Consider the following 19,962-nt stretch of genomic DNA (forward strand, 5'->3'; position numbering starts at 1 on the left):
TTAACTCTCTTTGGGCCTGGATGAGTTGACTCTCTTTGGCCCTGGATGAGTTGACTCTTTTTTGGCCCTTGATGAGTTGACTCTCTTTGGGCCTGGATGAGTTGACTCTTTGGGCCTGGATTAGTTGACTCTCTTTGGGCCTGAATGAGTTAACTCTCTTTGGGCCTGGATGAGTTGACTCTCTTTGGCCCTGGATGAGTTGACTCTCTTTGGGCCTGGATGAGTTGACTCTCTTTGGCCCTGGATGAGTTGACTCTCTTTGGGCCTGAATGAGTTGACTCTCTTTGGGCCTGGATGAGTTGACTCTCTTTGGGCCTGGATGAGTTGACTCTCTTTGGCCCTTGATGAGTTGACTCTCTTTGCGCCTGAATGAGTTGACTCTCTTTGCGCCTGAATGTGTTGACTCTCTTTGGCCCTGGATGAGTTGACTCTCTTTGGTCCTGGATGAGTTGACTCTCTTTGGGCCTGGATGAGTTAACTCTCTTTGGGCCTGGATGAGTTAACTCTCTTTGGGCCTGGATGAGTTGACTCTCTTTGGGCCTGGATGAGTTGACTCTCTTTGGGCCTGGATGAGTTGACTCTCTTTGGCCCTGGATGAGTTGACTCTCTTTGGGCCTGGATGAGTTGACTCTCTTTGGGCCTGGATGAGTTGACTCTCTTTGGGCCTGAATGAGTTAACTCTCTTTGGGCCTGGATGAGTTGACTCTCTTTGGCCCTGGATGAGTTGACTCTTTTTGGCCCTTGATGAGTTGACTCTCTTTGGGCCTGGATGAGTTGACTCTCTTTGGGCCTGGATGAGTTGACTCTCTTTGGGCCTGAATCAGTTAACTCTCTTTGGGCCTGGATGAGTTGACTCTCTTTGGCCCTGGATGAGTTGACTCTCTTTGGGCCTGGATGAGTTGACTCTCTTTGGCCCTGGATGAGTTGACTCTCTTTGGGCTTGAATGAGTTGACTCTCTTTGGGCCTGGATGAGTTGACTCTCTTTGGGCCTGGATGAGTTGACTCTCTTTGGGCCTGGATGAGTTGACTCTTTGGCCCTGGATGAGTTGACTCTCTTTGGGCCTGGATGGTGTTGACTCTCTTTGGGCCTGGATGAGTTGACTCTCTTTGTCACTGGATGAGTTGACTCTCTTTGAGCCTGAATGAGTTGACTCTCTTTGGGCCTGGATGAGTGGCACTCTTTGGCCCTGGATGAGTTGACTCTCTTTGGGCCTGGATGGTGTTGACTCTCTTTGGGCCTGGATGAGTTGACTCTCTTTGGCACTGGATGAGTTGACTCTCTTTGAGCCTGGAATGAGTTGACTCTCTTTGGGCCTGGATGAGTTGACTCTCTTTGGGCCTGGATGAGTTGACTCTCTTTGGCCCTGATGAGTTGACTCTCTTTGCGCCTGGAATGAGTTGACTCTCTTTGCGCCTGAATGTGTTGACTCTCTTTGGCCCTGGATGAGTTGACTCTCTTTGGTCCTGGATGAGTTGACTCTCTTTGGGCCTGGATGAGTTAACTCTCTTTGGGCCTGGATGAGTTAACTCTCTTTGGGCCTGGATGAGTTGACTCTCTTTGGGCCTGGATGAGTTGACTCTCTTTGGGCCTGGATGAGTTGACTCTCTTTGGCCCTGGATGAGTTGACTTTCTTTGGGCCTGGATGAGTTGACTCTCTTTGGGCCTGGATGAGTTGACTCTCTTTGGGCCTGAATCAGTTAACTCTCTTTGGGCCTGGATGAGTTGACTCTCTTTGGCCCTGGATGAGTTGACTCTTTTGGCCCTTGATGAGTTGACTCTCTTTGGGCCTGGATGAGTTGACTCTCTTTGGGCCTGGATTAGTTGACTCTCTTTGGGCCTGAATCAGTTGACTCTCTTGGGCCTGGATGAGTTGACTCTCTTTGGCCCTGGATGAGTTGACTCTCTTTGGGCCTGGATGAGTTGACTCTCTTTGGCCCTGGATGAGTTGACTCTCTTTGGGCCTGGAATGAGTTGACTCTCTTTGGGCCTGGATAAGTTGACTCTCTTTGGGCCTGGATGAGTTGACTCTCTTTGGCCCTTGATGAGTTGACTCTCTTTGCCCTGAATGAGTTGACTCTCTTGCGGCCTGAATGTGTTGACTCTCTTTGGCCCTGGATGAGTTGACTCTCTTTGGTCCTGGATGAGTTGACTCTCTTTGGGCCTGGATGAGTTGACTCTCTTTGGGCCTGGATGAGTTGACTCTCTTTGGGCCTGGATGAGTTGACTCTCTTTGGGCCTGGATGAGTTGACTCTCTTTGGGCCTGGATGAGTTGACTCTCTTTGGCCCTGATGAGTTGACTCTCTTTGGGCCTGGATGAGTTGACTCTCTTTGGGCCTGGATGAGTTGACTCTCTTTGGGCCTGAATGAGTTGACTCTCTTGGGCCTGGATGAGTTGACTCTCTTTGGCCCTGGATGAGTTGACTCTTTTTGGCCCTGGATGAGTTGACTCTCTTTGGGCCTGGATGAGTTGACTCTCTTTGGGCCTGGATGAGTTGACTCTCTTTGGGCCTGAATGAGTTAACTCTCTTTGGGCCTGGATGAGTTGACTCTCTTTGGCCCTGGATGAGTTGACTCTCTTTGGGCCTGGATGAGTTGACTCTCTTTGGCCCTGGATGAGTTGACTCTCTTTGGGCTTGAATGAGTTGACTCTCTTTGGGCCTGGATGAGTTAACTCTCTTGGGCCTGGATGAGTTGACTCTCTTTGGGCCTGGATGAGTTGACTCTCTGGCCCTGGATGAGTTGACTCTCTTTGGGCCTGGATGGTGTTGACTCTCTTTGGGCATGGATGAGTTGACTCTCTTTGTCACTGGATGAGTTGACTCTCTTTGAGCCTGAATGAGTTGACTCTCTTTGGGCCTGTATGAATGGCACTCTTTGGCCCTGGATGAGTTGACTCTCTTTGGGCCTGGATGAGTTGACTCTCTTTGGGCCTGAATGAGTTGACTCTCTTTGGCCTGGATGAGTTGACTCTCTTTGGGCCTGAATGAGTTGAATCTCTTTTGCCCTGGATGAGTTGACTCTCTTTGGGCCTGAATGAGTTAACTCTCTTTGGACCTGGATGAGTTGACTTTCTTTGGCCCTGGATGAGTTGACTCTCTTTGGGCCTGAATGAGTTGACTCTCTTTGGCCCTGGATGAGTTGACTCTCTTTGGGCCTGGATGAGTTGACTCTCTTTGGCCCTGGATGAGTTGACTCTCTTTGGCCCCTGGATGAGTTGACTCTCTTTGGGCCTGGATGAGTTGACTCTTTGGCCCTGGATGAGTTGACTCTCTTTGCGCCTGAATGAGTTGACTCTCTTTGGCCCTGGATGAGTTGACTCTCTTTGGCCCTGGATGAGTTGACTCTCTTTGGGCCTGAATGAGTTGACTCTCTTTGGGCCTGGATGAGTTGACTCTCTTTGCCCTGGATGAGTTGACTCTCTTTGGGCCTGAATGAGTTAACTCTCTTTGGGCCTGGATGAGTTGACTCTCTTGGCCCTGGATGAGTTGACTCTCTTTTGCCCTGGATGAGTTGACTCTCTTTGGGCCTGAATGAGTTGACTCTCTTTGCCCTGGATGAGTTGACTCTCTTTGGGCCTGAATGAGTTGACTCTCTTTGGGCATGGATGAGTTGACTCTCTTTTGCCCTGGATGAGTTGACTCTCTTTGGCCCTGGATGAGTTGACTCTCTTTGGGCCTGAATGAGTTGACTCTCTTTGGCCTGGATGAGTTGATTCTCTTTGGGCCTGGATGAGTTGACTCTCTTTGGCCCTGGATGAGTTGACTTTTTTGGGCCTGAATCAGTTAACTCTCTTTGGGCCTGGATGAGTTGACTCTCTTTGAGCCTGGATGAGTTGACTTTCTTTGGCCCTTGATGAGTTGACTCTCTTTGGGCCTGAATGAGTTGACTCTCTTTGGCCCTGGATGAGTTGACTCTCTTTGGGCCTGTATGAGTTGACTCTCTTTGGCCCTGGATGAGTTGACTCTCTTGGCCCTGGATGAGTTGACTCTCTTTGGGTCTGGATGAGTTGACTCTCTTTGGCCCTTGATGAGTTGACTCTCTTTGCGCCTGAATGTGTTGACTCTCTTTGGCCCTGGATGAGTTGACTCTCTTTGGCCCTGGATGAGTTGACTCTCTTTGGGCCTGAATGAGTTAACTCTCTTTGGTCCTGGATGAGTTGACTCTCTTTTGCCCTGGATGAGTTGACTCTCTTTGGGCCTGAATGAGTTAACTCTCTTTGGGCCTGGATGAGTTGATTCTCTTTGGCCCTGGATGATTTGACTCTCTTTTGCCCTGGATGAGTTGACTCTCTTTGGGCTTGAATGAGTTGAGTCTCTTTTGCCCTGGATGAGTTGACTCTCTTTGGGCCTGAATGAGTTAACTCTCTTTGGGCATGGATGAGTTGAATCTCTTTTGCCCTGGATGAGTTGACTCTCTTTTGCCCTGGATGAGTTGACTCTCTTTGGGCCTGAATGAGTTAACTCTCTTTTGGCCTGGATGAGTTGATTCTCTTTGGGCCTGGATGAGTTGACTCTCTTTGGCCCTGGATGAGTCGACTTTTTTGGGCCTGAATCAGTTAACTCTCTTTGGGCCTGGATGAGTTGACTCTCTTTGAGCCTGGCTGAGTTGACTCTTTTTGACTTCAACTTCATATTACGAACTTGCTCCAAAGCTGGGACGTCGTAACAATTTCACATCATCCAATGTGAAGGTTATGATTATTCTCTGTCGCACGTTGTCGGTTGCATAGCTACAAATTATCCACATTGTCCACCTTATGTCGGAATTACAGCACACTGAAAGCCCAACCTGGTATATTTGAAAATACATCTCAGTGTCTGGCAAAAGAAGGTTTGTAACCTTAAGACTAAAAGTCGCAATCTAATCTGGTTGGATACACTTATTAGCGTTGTCTGGTGACAAAATACTTCTATACAAGACATCAAATCTGAAGTCTAAAGGTCCCGACCTAAACTAGTTGAAAAGATCTCTTAGTGTCTTGCAATAGAAGAATCCTATACAAAACATCTAATTCTTGTTTAAGGTAAAAATCACTAATAATAAAACTTACAATCTGCTCTTCAAAATGCCCATTAATTTTTCTCTGTGAAGTTCGAGTAAACCAAATATCTCGGTGAGGACCAAGATGACAGAAAGTCCTGTGTAGGCTTTGCTTGTGTTCATCTAACGCTGAGTATCATTTCTGCGTGGAATACGTGTCACAGTGTCTGAGAATTTGTTACGATTGAAAGAAAAAAATAAAATTTAAAAAATACATAAAAATATGTCAAGCTTTTTTGGTAAGGCTTACCTCTACCATCAAACAAAGTCAATTGTTTCACAATAGAAACATTCATCCCCCATACAAATAGAACAGTTATATTGATATGACATGTCAAGCATGCAATCAAGTACACACTAAATAAGGCCTGACTTTTCCAAGGTAGAGAAGAACAGGACTTCATGGAATAGAACCTGTGATATCTACTCACAATCTCCATCAAATCTCTTACATGTTATGCAGCAAAGCCAACTTCACAAAACACCTCATTCCGGTGTTTTTCAAAGCTCTGCTTAACATATTAACCGAAATTATGGTAATATTAGTCGTTTACATGGACTACAGATTGTAATCAGTGCAAGGCCTTCACGTGCAGATACGTTAGACAAAGTGATGACTATGGTGACATGCAAAAGAATTTCAAAACATAAGCTATTTGAGCTATGACTACACCAACGACCTAAGTGTGTTTGCACGTCAGTGATATATGTATATAGAAATAAGTAGGCTAAACATGGCCAAGTAGTTAAGGTGCTGCACTCGTAATGTGAAGGTTGCAGGTTCGAATCCTCGTCACACCAAACATGTTCACCCTTTCAGCCATGGGAGTGTTAATATGTAGCTGTCAATCACACTATTCATTGGTAAATAAAGTAACCCAAGAGTTGGCGGTAGGTGGTGATGATTAGCATTCTTTTCTCTAGTTTTACACTGCTAAATTAGGGATGGCTAGCGCAGATAGCCCTCACGTAGCTTTGCGCGAAATTCAAAAACAAACAAGCATTGTATAAAACATTAATTATAGCTTCAGGCAAGACACTCACTACAAGTAATCAGAGATGTAAGATTTATTCGCAACACAAAATTTCTTTTCATATTTGACAAATACTTAAAAGCTAAGTATATTACAGCCAGAGGTTGTATGGGAAATGGAACTGAGTACGCCCTTCTGTGCAATGATATATCGGCTTACAAGCCTGAAGTTTTAATTCTATAAGGGTGTAAAGTAAGAATTTCAAAATATGAAATAGGAAGCAAGCATTTTCATTATAATGTAAAATATTTATCAATATACTTCTTATTACTAAACCACCAGGTGGCAGATCATTCGTAAAGTTTAATTTCACTACGTATTTCATTTTCAAAACAGCATTGCTTTTATAAGTCAGTAATTAAAATAGCTAACTTATTACCGAGTTGTTTGATCATACGTGGAAGTGAGTGTAAGAGATATAATAACTTTACGCTGGAAGCTGTTGGATATAAGTTTCATTTATGGCTTATGTTAGCTTCTCAATTGTTTAAAAAATAAAACAGAACGAACACTACGTAGTGGAAGATAATTCGGAAACTTTATGATGTTGAAAACCGTACACCGGTATGGATTTCGCGCTTAGATAGAATATCGCATTACTCATATAAGGGGCTTTATTATACAATATATTGTGTTTGCAATTTCTTTAGTAATATAAAAGTTTCGTATAACGGTTTGCTCATTTCCTGAGAAAACAAAAAACGCTCTTAGGCGCAAAAATATTTATTTGTTTTATCGTAGTATCTTCCCGCCAGTATGCGCGAGGATTGTAGAAGCAAACTTTAAGTAAGATAACGAGCGATGGTTCCCACATGAATCCACAAAATGTGTATGAACAATAACACGTGCACGTTACAGGGTAATGAATAACCACGAACTTACATTTGTATGATTCTCATCTGTTGTCTTGCACAGACGGAACTTATTAAGTTAAAAGGTTAAAAAGTATAAGTGTCTAGGTATATATCGACGTATGAAACAGTATTTGGGAGAGTCTCAAAACTTACTTTAGATTACTTCAGGCAAAAGGGTTCTAAAGGCGTGTATATAAAAATATAACAGATAAGTAATATATAAGATCTAAGTAACATCCCAGTGTTTCGTTTCTCACGTATTCATGTATATAAATATATAACAGAAAAGTATTGTATAAGACCTAAGTGATATCCCAGTGTTTCGTTTCTCACGTATTCAATCAAGTTACGATTATAAATATTTGTTATCTTTTAAGATGAACGGCGTCTTTTGGGATACATGAGATTAGTAGACACGTCAGGTTCACGTGAACATAATAGAAATACTGACGAAATGAATGACAACCTATCAGCGAAAGCACCGGCTCTTATCCAAATAGTAAGACTTAGTATGACAGAGAGAGTGTTCCCGTTGTTTAACATGAAAGATTGGATTCTTAGGGACATATCGTAGCTCGAATCAAGAATTTTACAATTTGTAGCCCTCCCACACTAAGTATGAAGCCACGTGGACTTGCTATAAGTAATATTAGGAACTTATGTCTGGACATCGGGTGATTCAGAAGACAATTCATGGGTGAATAATCAACAAATCTAATTGAAGACGACAACAGTGATATATGTTATGTAGTGAGGTATTGTTATAATATAGTGAGTATTGTTAGGTAATTACGTGTTGTGACAATACAGTGGTTTGTGTAATGTCATTAGGTGTTGTGACGTGAAAATACAGTTATCTATGTTATGTAATTAGGTGTTGTGACGTGAAAATACAGTGATCTATGTTATGTAATTAGGTGCTGTAGCAATATAGTGATTTATTTTATGTAATTAGGTATTGTGACAATACAGTAATTAATATTATGTAATTAGGTGTTGCTACAAAACAGTGATTTATGTTATGTAATTAGGTGTTGTAGCAATATAGTGATTTATATTATGTAATTAGGTGTTGTGACAATATTATCGCGTGCATTCAGCTTACGTTATGTTATATCTTTCAAAATATTTATTAATACGTCCTAACTGTTAATGTCAAAAGTATATCTATATAAATGAAACATTGTAAATAAGAAATAACCAAAATCGTTCCTTGAAAATAACACAGTTGCACTTACAATTGACTAACATAACACCATGTAACACAATGTTTACTTTCTCTTGTTCCTGGACAGAAAGTGTTATTTCCCAATTGCTTATGCCTAAAGTAAATGGAAAAGACCTGTTTTTCTCTTCAAATTTTGCTTTTGTGACCTGGGAGCGTATAACGAAACCATGATGTGAAACTATATTTGGGGACTGATACGTGAAAGTGATTTACATTACAGTCGCAAATCTCGAAAAACTACTTACTTATAAACATTTTTGTATAACTTTAGTATAGATACATGTAAATCTTGATTCATATGTTGTTTTATTCAGACCTTATGTAAATGAAAATGTACAAATTTGCACGTTTTTACATATAAAATAGGTTAATTTCTAAATTTCATTATCCAGGTCACAAAAGCAAAGTTTGAAGGGAATAATGGTCATTTTTTGTACTTTTACAACATAACCAATTAAGAAATAACACGTACTATCCGGGAACACAATTTGTATTACTTAGTGTATAATTACAGGCTGATCCACAGTAAACATATTACACAAAGTTAAGTTTGATGTATAATGCGATAATTTTACATTTATAAACAATAGCACGTTTCAGGAATTCACAAAAGTTAATCAAATATCAAAATGAAACTCTACTGAAGATATCACACAAGCAACTGTTCCGAATCACCTAAAAGTCTCAGATCTTACCTGAAAAAATATCAGATTTCACCTAAAAGTCTCAGATCTCACCTAAAAGTCTCAGATCTTACCTAAAAGTTTCAGATCTCACCTAAAAGTCTCAGATCTCACCTAAAAGTCTCAGATCTCACCTAAAAAGTTTCAGATCTCACCTAAGAAAAGTCTCAGATCTCACCTTATCTAACTTCTTTGGAATACACCTTCATTTTAATAATTGTTTCGCACGTTTTCTGCTCGTTCTTTTGGTTTCCCAGATAACCAAATATCGGAACGTGAGAAACCCGTCATTATTCTTTTACCCGGGAGAAGTTTCATGTGCTAATGGCCAGATATTCATACCACTTTAACTCTGTGTTGGATCACACCTCCACCTTCACAGAATGACTAAGGCTATATTAAGGACTTGTGCAAATTTATATAAGTTAGTCTTTTATTCTTTACGATTTTTATATGGAACAGTCAATAAGTATGCAACATTGTACTCTAGCACATCGCTGTTATGAAGCTCTGTTTGTGTACTCAAGCACATCGCTGTTATGAAGCTCTGTGTGCTCTAGTACATCGCTGTTATGAAGCTGTGTTTGTGTACTCTAGCACATCGCTGTTACGAAGCTGTGTTTGTATCTGGATGTCAAATTTGAGTAGACTTTATCAATGAGAGTAAGAAAGCAGCCTGTAAGATCCAAATAAAAAAATATAAGTCAACAAATAAGTGTAAAAACTGAATGGAAATCTTCGTTTCTATGACTGATTTACTTTTGTTCTAACATTTCTGGATGAGTTTGAACACATTTGTTGGTCATCGATGGATTTTAATAACACTACTCTACACTAATATAAAACAAACATTTCTTCTCGATTTTTTATTGTAAAGTCCATTTTGAATGTAATCTATTTCTGTTTGATTATCTGTAATACATCAGAATCATGATTACAAAGAATAGATAGAATATAGAAGAAAGACACGAATGAAGAGAGGATTCTATAAGATAATATGACATAAACATAAGGGGCACTTTCCTGGACTACAGCTGTTGCTAGTAACTTGATATGGTTAGGTGTGACTTATTGACCATTCACTGGCTTGTACTTGGCAACTACGTCTCAAAAGTTTCCAATGGTCACGAAGTGCTTGTTGGACCTTAGAACTGTTGAAAAAGACCATGTTGAGAATAAACATCCCAAGATGACTAGGGTGCTCTATATGGACACCAAGGTGCTCAATAACTAACTCGACTTTTGTGTGCCCAGAGAGAGAAATGAGGTGCTGAGCTGGATGGTATGTTCTCTGTTATTTGGAATAAACATGTTTTGTCGTCACGGTGGCGAGTACATTAGGCATAAGCGAAGCACTACCTTCTCCCCTTCCCCCCAAACAAAAATCGAATCATTTATCTTTGGTCATAACATTCCAAGCTAAACTTCTGTCCTATCATGAACTGATTTGACCTAGATATTTTAACCCTGATTTGCTATTGGAACCAAGGCTCTTGTGAACTGCCTGACTATCCATTGCCCTTGTAGTACGTGTGTGGTAAGTAATCTAACATATTTCAGTCTAAAGTTAATTGGAAACACATACTGAAGACAGGTGTCATATGCATGAACTAACTTGGTGCGAGAAACGCCATCTATGTGTCGCCCTTATTTGCTGCTAATGGTCTCACCTTAGTCCATGTTCGTCAGACTTGATTTTTAAGAAAGTTCCTGAACGTGACAAAAATAAGACGAAAAACCCAGTTTCTGTGTAAAAAAACAAACAAAAACTCAATTACTTGTTACTTTTATTAGTTCTTTGAGGTGTTTTTGTTGTATTAAGTACGAATCTGGATTTCATTTGTAATAGAGTTGATTCATGTTGTTTTCAGTAAACTTTTGGTTTCTAATTTGACCAGTAACGTTTAACTTTCACATTTCGGCGAGATAGTTTAACTAGAATTATAATGATTAAACTATTTAATGATCTCAGTCACTCCGAACTAATACATTGAATTATATCTATAAATTGTACTGTTATGGAACTATTTTGCGAGTTTTAGGTGTTTCAATTATGTCTTTTACGATTACATACAAATAATATTTCTCGTAGATTAAAATGCCAAAGACCTTTGACTTTTTTTGCTCTATGAGAGATATTATTATAAATTTCAAAAGACGTGACCTTGAGGTTGGTTTTAAGTGACCTCAGTAATAATGACCTAGTGAATGTTCACAGTACCTCAGTTTGTGCTGTTAACAGTGTATCTGTTTCGTTTATGTCAGATTGTCAACAGTATTCTAAATCACCTTGTTTATATATGCATACGTATATTTATTCATACACTATGTAAACTTCACTGTTTACTTTACACATTAATAAACATATATATATAGGAAGTATTACATTAAAGATAACTTATCGGTTTATGTAACGGTTTGTTTTCTTCCCTTCATTGTTATTTTTATAGTAACTATACAACCAAAATAAAGTTGTTTTTTTTAATTTCGCTCGAAGTTACACGAGGGCTATCTGCGCTAGCCGTCCCTAATTTAGCAGTGTAAGACTAGAGGGAAAGCAGCTAGTCATCATCACCCACCGACAACTCTTGGGCTACTCTTTTACCAACGAATAGTGGAATTGAGTGTACATTATAGCGCCCCTACGGCTGAAAGAGCGAGCATGTTTGGTACGACAGGGATTCGAACCCGCGACTCTCAGATTACGATTCGAGTGCCTTAACCACCAGGCCATTCCGCGACCGAAATGGAAGTTTTAAGACATAAGCTTCATGAATTCTTTGCGATGTTGGGTTTAAACGTTAAATATAAGCACATAAAATGGTAATACTGTGTAATCACTTTTGTAACTTAAGAAACAAATCACATCAATGTTTTAATTCAACTAGCTAAGACGTCGAGTCAGTTATTTAAAATTGGTAATAATCATTTTTAACACGATGAATACATATAATGTATTCAGTTTAATTTTGAATTAACCAGCTTTGTCTTAGCCATCACTTTCAATTTAATAATACCAACACGTTGATTAATGAAATTGTTACCTTTAATTAAATACAGTTATAACATATCCAAAAGACTGACAGAACGAAGGAAAGGATAATATAATAAACTTTCCTAACGAATAAATATATTTACAGTTTATAATATTCTCACAAACCAAACTCATAAAAGTTTGACAAATCTCTTTTGGGTGAAAAAAAAACAACATCTTCATATAATAATTGTAAGGACATTATTAAACGTAAGGACTTATAAATATTTATTTAGTAAGTGAACAGATTTACATTTCTACGTGTACGACTTAATGATAGGAAAACCTTACGTACAGTTTAAGAATAACCATAAATATCGTAGTGTTAATGTTAATACGGCAGTAATGTAATGTTTGTTTGTTTTGGAATTTCGCACAAAGCTACTCGAGGGCTATCTGTGCTAGCCGTCCCTAATTTAGCAGTGTAAGACTAGAGGGAAGTCAGATAGTCATCACCACCCACCGCCAACTCTTGGGCTACTCTTTTACCAACGAATAGTGGGATTAACCGTCACATTATACGCCCCCACGGCTGGGAGGGCGAGCATGTTTTGCGCGACGCGGGCGCAAACCCGCTACCCTCAGATTACGAGTCGCACGCCTTACGCGTTTGGCCATGCCAGGCAATATTGTAATGAAACGCCTAATATTATTTTCACAAAAGCCATGTTAATAGACGGAAATTATAAATAATTATAAAATTAAAACATTAGTAACGCAAATGTTAATTCTATTAATAAACAAAAACTCATGCTAGTACAGCGGTAAATCGACGAACTTAAAACGCTAAAATCAGGGGTTTGATTCCCCTCGGTTGGCTCAGCAGATAGCCCGATGTGGCTTTACTAAAAGAAAAACACATTAATCAAAATTTGTTCCACAACCTATTTTACCAGTTGTCACGAACAATCTGACGTATTTTTGGCTGTTTTGTATTCACTCAGAATGTTTGAACGATTGGTTAGGAGATAATTCGTGATATGACAAATATTATGTTTACCCGGCAATGGAGTTATTTAAATTATAACACATGTGCTAACATTTCGCCATAGTTTCTTCGTCTGATTTTCGTCAGAAATAAAAAGAATAACGAGTTATACGACGAGAATGAAGTAGAGGATAGAACCTTATCAACGTGTGTTAATTTATATTACTTAGGAAAACGTGTTAAACGTATGTTTTTTTTGTTTTTGAAATTATCACAAAGCTACTCGAGGGCTATCTGTGCTAGCCGTCCCTAATTTATCAGCGTAAGACTAGAGGGAAGGCAGCTAGTCATCACCACCCACCGTCAACTCTTGGGCTACTCTTTTACCAACGAATAGTGGGATTGACCGTCACATTATAATGCCCCCACGGCTAAAAAGGCGAGCATGTTTGGTGCGACGGGGATGCGAACCCGCGTCCCTCAGATTACGAGATTACCCACAGGCCACGCTTGGCCATGCCGGGCCCTAGACGTATGTCAGAAATACCACTTCGTTTAATGACGTCAGTAAAAACCCGGATGTAGTTATAATTAATTCTAAAATTACAATTGCTGATGTAACTGGTCCTACGCTACTTTCATACACGCTTTGTGCTATTAAACTGAATGTCAATAATCATTTATCATGAATATTTAATTATGAGCGAAAGATAAATGTGTCATTTTACATATTGCTAACAAAATGTCGACATCTATGAAAAATAAAAACATATATTCCCTGAATCTTACGTTTAAGACACAACTTATTTTTTGCCCAGATTTAAAAACGGCTATCTAACTAACGGTTTAGAGTAACGGACCACAATTATCAATAATACATCATTAGTTGAATTTCAAATATGTCTATAATACGATTAACAAGCTGTAGGCCTTATGTGTTATGATTAATTAACGCGTCCAACTTCGTGATACGTAGAACGACCACTTATTGTAATTGTAATACAAAACGATTAGGGTTACTATTTGTTTATTTATTTCCACCTAAAATTATAAATTAAATTTTTATAATTTAATAATCACTAAAATATGCAGTCACGTTAAAAACGTATAGTTAACTTGTTTTATTGGGGCCCGGCACGGCCAAGCGTGTTCAGGCGTTCGACTCGTAATCCGAGGGTCGCGGGTTCGACTCCCGGTTGCACAAAACATTCTCGCCCTTTCAGCCGTGGGGGCGTTATTATGTTACGGTCAATTCCACTATTCGTTGGTAAAAAAGTAGCCCAAGAGTTGGCGGTGGGTGGTGATGACTAGTTGTCTTTCCTCTAGTCTTACACTGCGAAATTAGTGTTAGGTGCGATAGGGATTCCAACCCGTGACCCTCAGGATTACGAGTCGAACGCTTTCAGAATATTTTAACCTTTAAGAAAGAAACTTTTAATCAGTTATGGTTTCTTAGAAAATAGTGTTGTAGTTGTCAGTTGCCAATATTTCTATATAATACACACAAATTATTCAGCATGTGACGCCAAAACTGAATATTATAATAACGTAGTATGAATAATAATACACATATTTACACATGTGTATTATACTTGTATAATGCATGTGTAACTATATAAATATATATGTTTGAATGTTCGTTTATATTCAATAATGGATTCAAGGAAACTGAAGAGATGCAATAACACTTACATTATATTATATGTATGTGTTTAAATATCCCATGTATACAAACAATAATACATTAGAATAATACCTATTCGAGTGCTCGCGAGAAGAACAGAGCTCGTGCTCTAAGCTGGAGAACTCTAGGGTTACATCTTAACCTCCTGTGTGTTTGTGAGTCGAAAACAGAATCATTTAAAGGTCTTCAATAACATTAAGAGAGAATGAGACAGTAAGAAAACAAAGTACCTTATTAAGTAGCTATCTAAGGTAGAACATGAAAAATAGATTAGATTATTCAGGCAGAAGGCTGATTGTAGCACCAGTAAACAAACTGTCTTCTATTTCCTGTGAGAAATCTTGTCTTCATGAAATGTGTCAGCAACAAGGATTGTCAACTATTATATAACAAGAGAAACAACAAGGATTGTCAACTATTATATAACAAGAGAAATAGTTGTTATGTTATCATAAAGTAAGTCTCTTTGGTGAATTGATGATAGACTAAATTGATGGTAGACTAAATTTGTGTATGTTTGTTTTTTGTAATAAGAAACAATTTCAGAAGTTCAGGGCTCTTATGTGGGTTTGTGTGGATTTTTTACAGCAAAGCCACTTCTTATCTGCTCAGCCCACCGAGGAGAATCAAACCCCTGATTTTAGCGTTGTAAATCCGTAGACTTACCGTTGTACTAGCGGGGGCCAGGGTCCATATAATTAAATATATCCACTACAATATATACGTAGATATATTTTTATTTCCGCGTTATAAAAGTGGTCTTACCTGGCTCAAGCGAAAATTGAGTAACTGTTGGGTGGTTATAAAAGGAATGTTACTTTGTTTTACAGATAGGTTCAACAAGGATATGTCTTGCTTATAGAGTAATATTATTCAGTGTAATGAATTGCATATAACACAAATACCTTTATGATACTTCAGGATATTACTCCCTCATTGTTGATTATGAATTACAAACATAAATTTGTACACGAGATGAGTCATGGTGGACCATGGACTCTGAAATAAAAAAAGTTAATCTCACTTTGTTAATTATCTGAGAGGAAAGATAATACTTTATCTTAACAAGGCAAGGTTTCACAACAGTGCGATATTAAATTAACCAATAATTTCCCTAACACTATCCCATCAACCAAACATGCTCGCCCTTTCAGCCGTGGGGGCGTTATAATGTGCGGTCAATCGTACTATTCGTTGATAAAAGAGTGGCCCAAGAGTTAGCGGTGGGTGGTTATGACTAGCTGCCTTCCCTATAGTCTTACGTTGCTAAATTAGGGACGACTAGCGCAGATAACCCTCGTGTAGCTTTGCGCGAAATTCAAAACAAACGAGACCAAAACAAACCCTAACTCTATACAGACTGATAGCTATTATGCCTGTCGCCTACTTCTAGAACATAACAGAAAATTTAGTCTCTAACACAATTTTATTTTCAATGCCAGTCCATTCTGGTTTAATGTATACAAATATAATCAGTGAATGACTGAAGAGCATAAATACAACATTATTTATAACCATTATTTATAAAAGAAACAGGATAATTAATCTTTATTATGTAGTTATTAAATCATTTTATTTTTTTAAGGAGTTTCCTGTTTCTATAAGCTTTAAACCGTTATTTTGGATATCATTGTAAGCTCCGTATGTTTGACTACTAGTTATATATTCGTGTTTTAAATTGCGAACCTAAGATATTGCAATTGTGTTTATTTAATTAAGTTTAACATTCGTTGTTTTTAATGTCTATCCAAACACATACTTTCATTATGACGTATGCCCACTTCGCATAATATTAATAACTTTCACAGGCGTATCAAGTTTCTTGCTACGAAACTGGTGCTGTTAACATCTCAGTCTAGGGACAGTTTTACGTGTAAAATTTGAAAATCGTTTTATGAAATATTTTCATTTGAATTATTTGACTTGACTTCATGATTTTATTTGATATTTCTTATCAGAGAACTTAAAGATATTAATATAATTATTGTATGTAATTTTTCTATTATTATGCGAACGTGAATACAGCTGTCGAGTACTCTATACTAAAATGAATTTGAAATGTAACCACGCCATTTGAATCGATATCCTCAAGTCTAGTCATTCTCTGTCTGACAACCGTGCATCATGATAGCAATACTACACCATTGTTTCCATTTTTAAACCCTCCTTAGTAATGTCACAAGCACACTTCTCCTTTCTACAGATTTTAGATAGGTCAATCAGTGTCATTGTCAATAGTACAATTGCACAAAACATCCGTAGGTGCTGCATCTGGTTAACTAACTGGTATATTTCTTTATGTAGTCAATATTTGAAATGCAATGGTGTGATAGCAGCTTCTGTACAAATAACTTGAGTTGTTTTTGCAGTTATTAATTATATTGTTTACGTGCATACTGTTGTTTGTGACAAGTTGATGACAATCTTTGAACTAACTTTATTTTTGAAGATTCTTATTTGTTATAAGAAACAACACTTTTCTCACGATGGTTGTGATCTGGTTCTTAGTAAGATTCTTTCTTGGTCTGCTTGGTCAATTAAGATGATTTATAACCCTTTGTTTTCGAATGTTATTAAATACAAGTGATATCCCCGATATAAGTTTAAAATCCCTTTAGTATAGCTTGTTTAGTGAGATCATCCGATCTAGTGTTCAATCTTCTCAAGTTTCCAGGAACTCTGTAATGATGTCTCTCACTGCTACTCTTCCAGATCCAACTATGGGAATGTTTGAGTTTTAATATATACTTGTTCCTCTATCTTTCCAAAAGTGATTGTAAATGTTATCATTATGGATCAATTTGCTGCTCAAGTCCTCTTAAGTAACCACAGAAACCACAATTAATAATATTTCCAGCACTTCTTTCTTCTATATTCTACGAGCAATATTAAGAAAGTTTCAGTTTTCAGTTTCTTTCATTTCTTGGTCTCCATCTCAACCATCATTCTTCAAATAGCTGAGTTACATGCACGTAACTATCAGCCATCGAAGACAACTTGTCCACTTGGGTAATTCCATAATATGCTAATTTCGGCTAGGTTACTGGTTCAATGATTCCAACATTCAGATGGTGCAAGTCTCATGATTTAATTAACATGATTTTGCACAAACTGGTCAAATTCCTTTTTTCTGTTTTTGTTGTATTGAATTCATGTTCTCTTTAAATCAGTCTAACAAACGGTTTGTCGTAGTTAATATGAAATTCTCGATCCCTTTGAAAGGTTTTAATGTGTCTGAGGAACATCAAAGCAGATATGATCTTGATATAGTGTGTCCTGACAAAGGTGTCATCCTTACATCCTGGTAGATCAAATAATTGTGGTGCTACACTCATGACACTTCTCCTGATAGATTCAGTTTCCTTGGATAAAGACACCACGTCCTTTAAATCAAGAACTAGACAATCTTAAACAATAATTTTGGTTTCACCTATCACAGTAAAAGCTATCTCCAAGTGTACTCTTAATATATATTTAACAAAATGCATCTTTGAAACACGTTTCAGGTTTCTTATGGATGTTCCAGTTCTAGATAAGTAGACATCCTATTCTCATTATTCCCATAGAACCATATAACATCTCAAATATTTCCTATGATTAAATCTTTGTGGTTCTAATCTGCTCTTAGAATTTGAATATAATACATTATAGCCAGAAATTATGCCATCAATATAGATGCTGTACGGGACCTAGCCACAAATGAGGGGTCATATTGATATTTCTCAAAATAAAGGCCTTATTTTGTGAAAACACTTTTAAAACACCCCATTGGCTCAGTGGTATGTCTGCGGACTTACAACGCTAAAACAGGGTTTCGCTACGCGTGGTGGACAGAGCACAGATAGCCCATTGTGTAGCTTTGTGCTTAATTGAAAATAACAACAACACTTTTAAGACAGCATTTAAATAGGTTTATGTAATGTATCGAACATATAAAGAATAAAACTATCAGATTCTTGTGATAACTGTGAAAATTATAGAAGTATATTAAAATATACAGACGCAATAAACTGCACATTCTACTGGTTCACTTGTAACTAAATAGTTCATTTAAGATTATTATTAAACAACAACATTTTGTCGATCGCCAAACCATTAGAAATGTGTGTGTGTGTTTTATTATAACAAAACCACATCGGGTTACCTGTTGAGCCCACCAAGAGAGAATCGAACTCCTGATTATAGCGTTGTAAATCCGTAGACTTACCGTTGTACTAGCCGGGGACTAAACTGCTGTCAATACACTGTACTTTACAAATATCATTTCTTATACTCTATAATAGAAACTTGTCTTCAATTGTATGAGATTGTGAAAAACAAATCAGATGTGTAAATACTGAACTTTACTCTACAATAGAGAAGCGATAAAACAATGTTTTCTTTTATTTCTTTAAACAAGGCCCAGCCTGGCCACGTTGTTAAAGATTTTGACTCGTAATCTGAGGGCCGCGGGTTCGAATCCCCGTCCCAACATATCTTACACGCTCGCCATTTCAGCCATGGGGGCGTTATACGTGACGCTCAATCTCACTATTCGTTGATAAAAGTGTAGCCCAAGAGTTGGTGGTGGGCGGTGATGACTAGCTGCCTTCCCTTATACTGCTAAATTAGGGACGACTAGCGCAGATAGCCCTGGTGTAGATTTGCGCGAAATTTAAAACACATCAAACCAACAGATGAGTTGAGTCGATAGAAATACCACCATTATTTACGGAGATTTCTGTTATGGTCAAAACGGAATTGCGTAAATGACTACTTTATAGATTCTTCCACAACTACGATAATAAATTTCATAAATCTAAAAAAGTATGTACGTTTTGTTATGATAAAAAATGTAGGTGATTTTCTACATTCTCTATGCATACAAATATATTTATAACTATCTATGTGTATGCCTTTATATTTAGATGTCGTTATCTATGTATGTGGGCGTTTGTTTGTTTCTTTGAATTAAGTACAAAGCTACACAAAGCTTTGCCCACCACGGGTATCGAAACCCAGTTTCTAGCGTTGTAAGTCCTCAGACATGCCGCTCTGCCACTGGACTGTGCGCATGTCTACTACTTTTAATTTGAGTGCAGCATGTTCACCTTATTAATTTTTTTAATGAATAAATAAAATATACATTCAAACTTTCAAGTTATGCACTGTTTTATTTTTCTCGTGCAATATTTCTGTCAAATCAAAATCTCACCACAGAAAGGGTGAAGTTATAAATAGGGTATGTTATGCCCTTTTCTTTCAACAGGAGCTACAAATCTTATTTTAATGTTGATCTCAGATGGAGAAAGAAGGCATATATCAATGTATTATTCGTTTTTTAAATCGAAGAGTCTCAGTATAACCCGATTTCGTATGAAATCGATTTCCATCATAATGGAAACAACAGTAGCAGAAACAGAAATACATATGGGAAATACCATAATCCGCAATAATAGAGTTGATTTTTTGGACTAAAAAAAAAGTCCAGTTCT

General features: G+C 38.0%; 1 long non-coding RNA gene across 1 annotated transcript in view; it reads left to right on the forward strand.

The window, feature by feature from the left end:
• LOC143222456 (uncharacterized) overlaps nt 1-7,984 on the forward strand; it is a 55,654-nt gene extending 47,670 nt beyond the window's left edge. Inside the window, exon 3 of the long non-coding RNA XR_013012237.1 lies at nt 7,309-7,984. This is a non-coding gene — a long non-coding RNA (uncharacterized LOC143222456). The remainder of the gene's footprint in view (nt 1-7,308) is intronic.
• The last annotated feature ends 11,978 nt before the right edge of the window (nt 7,985-19,962 follow it).

This window comes from Tachypleus tridentatus, chromosome 1 (assembly GCF_004210375.1).
Source record: "Tachypleus tridentatus isolate NWPU-2018 chromosome 1, ASM421037v1, whole genome shotgun sequence".
In the NCBI taxonomy this organism is placed as follows: Eukaryota; Metazoa; Arthropoda; class Merostomata; order Xiphosura; family Limulidae; genus Tachypleus; species Tachypleus tridentatus.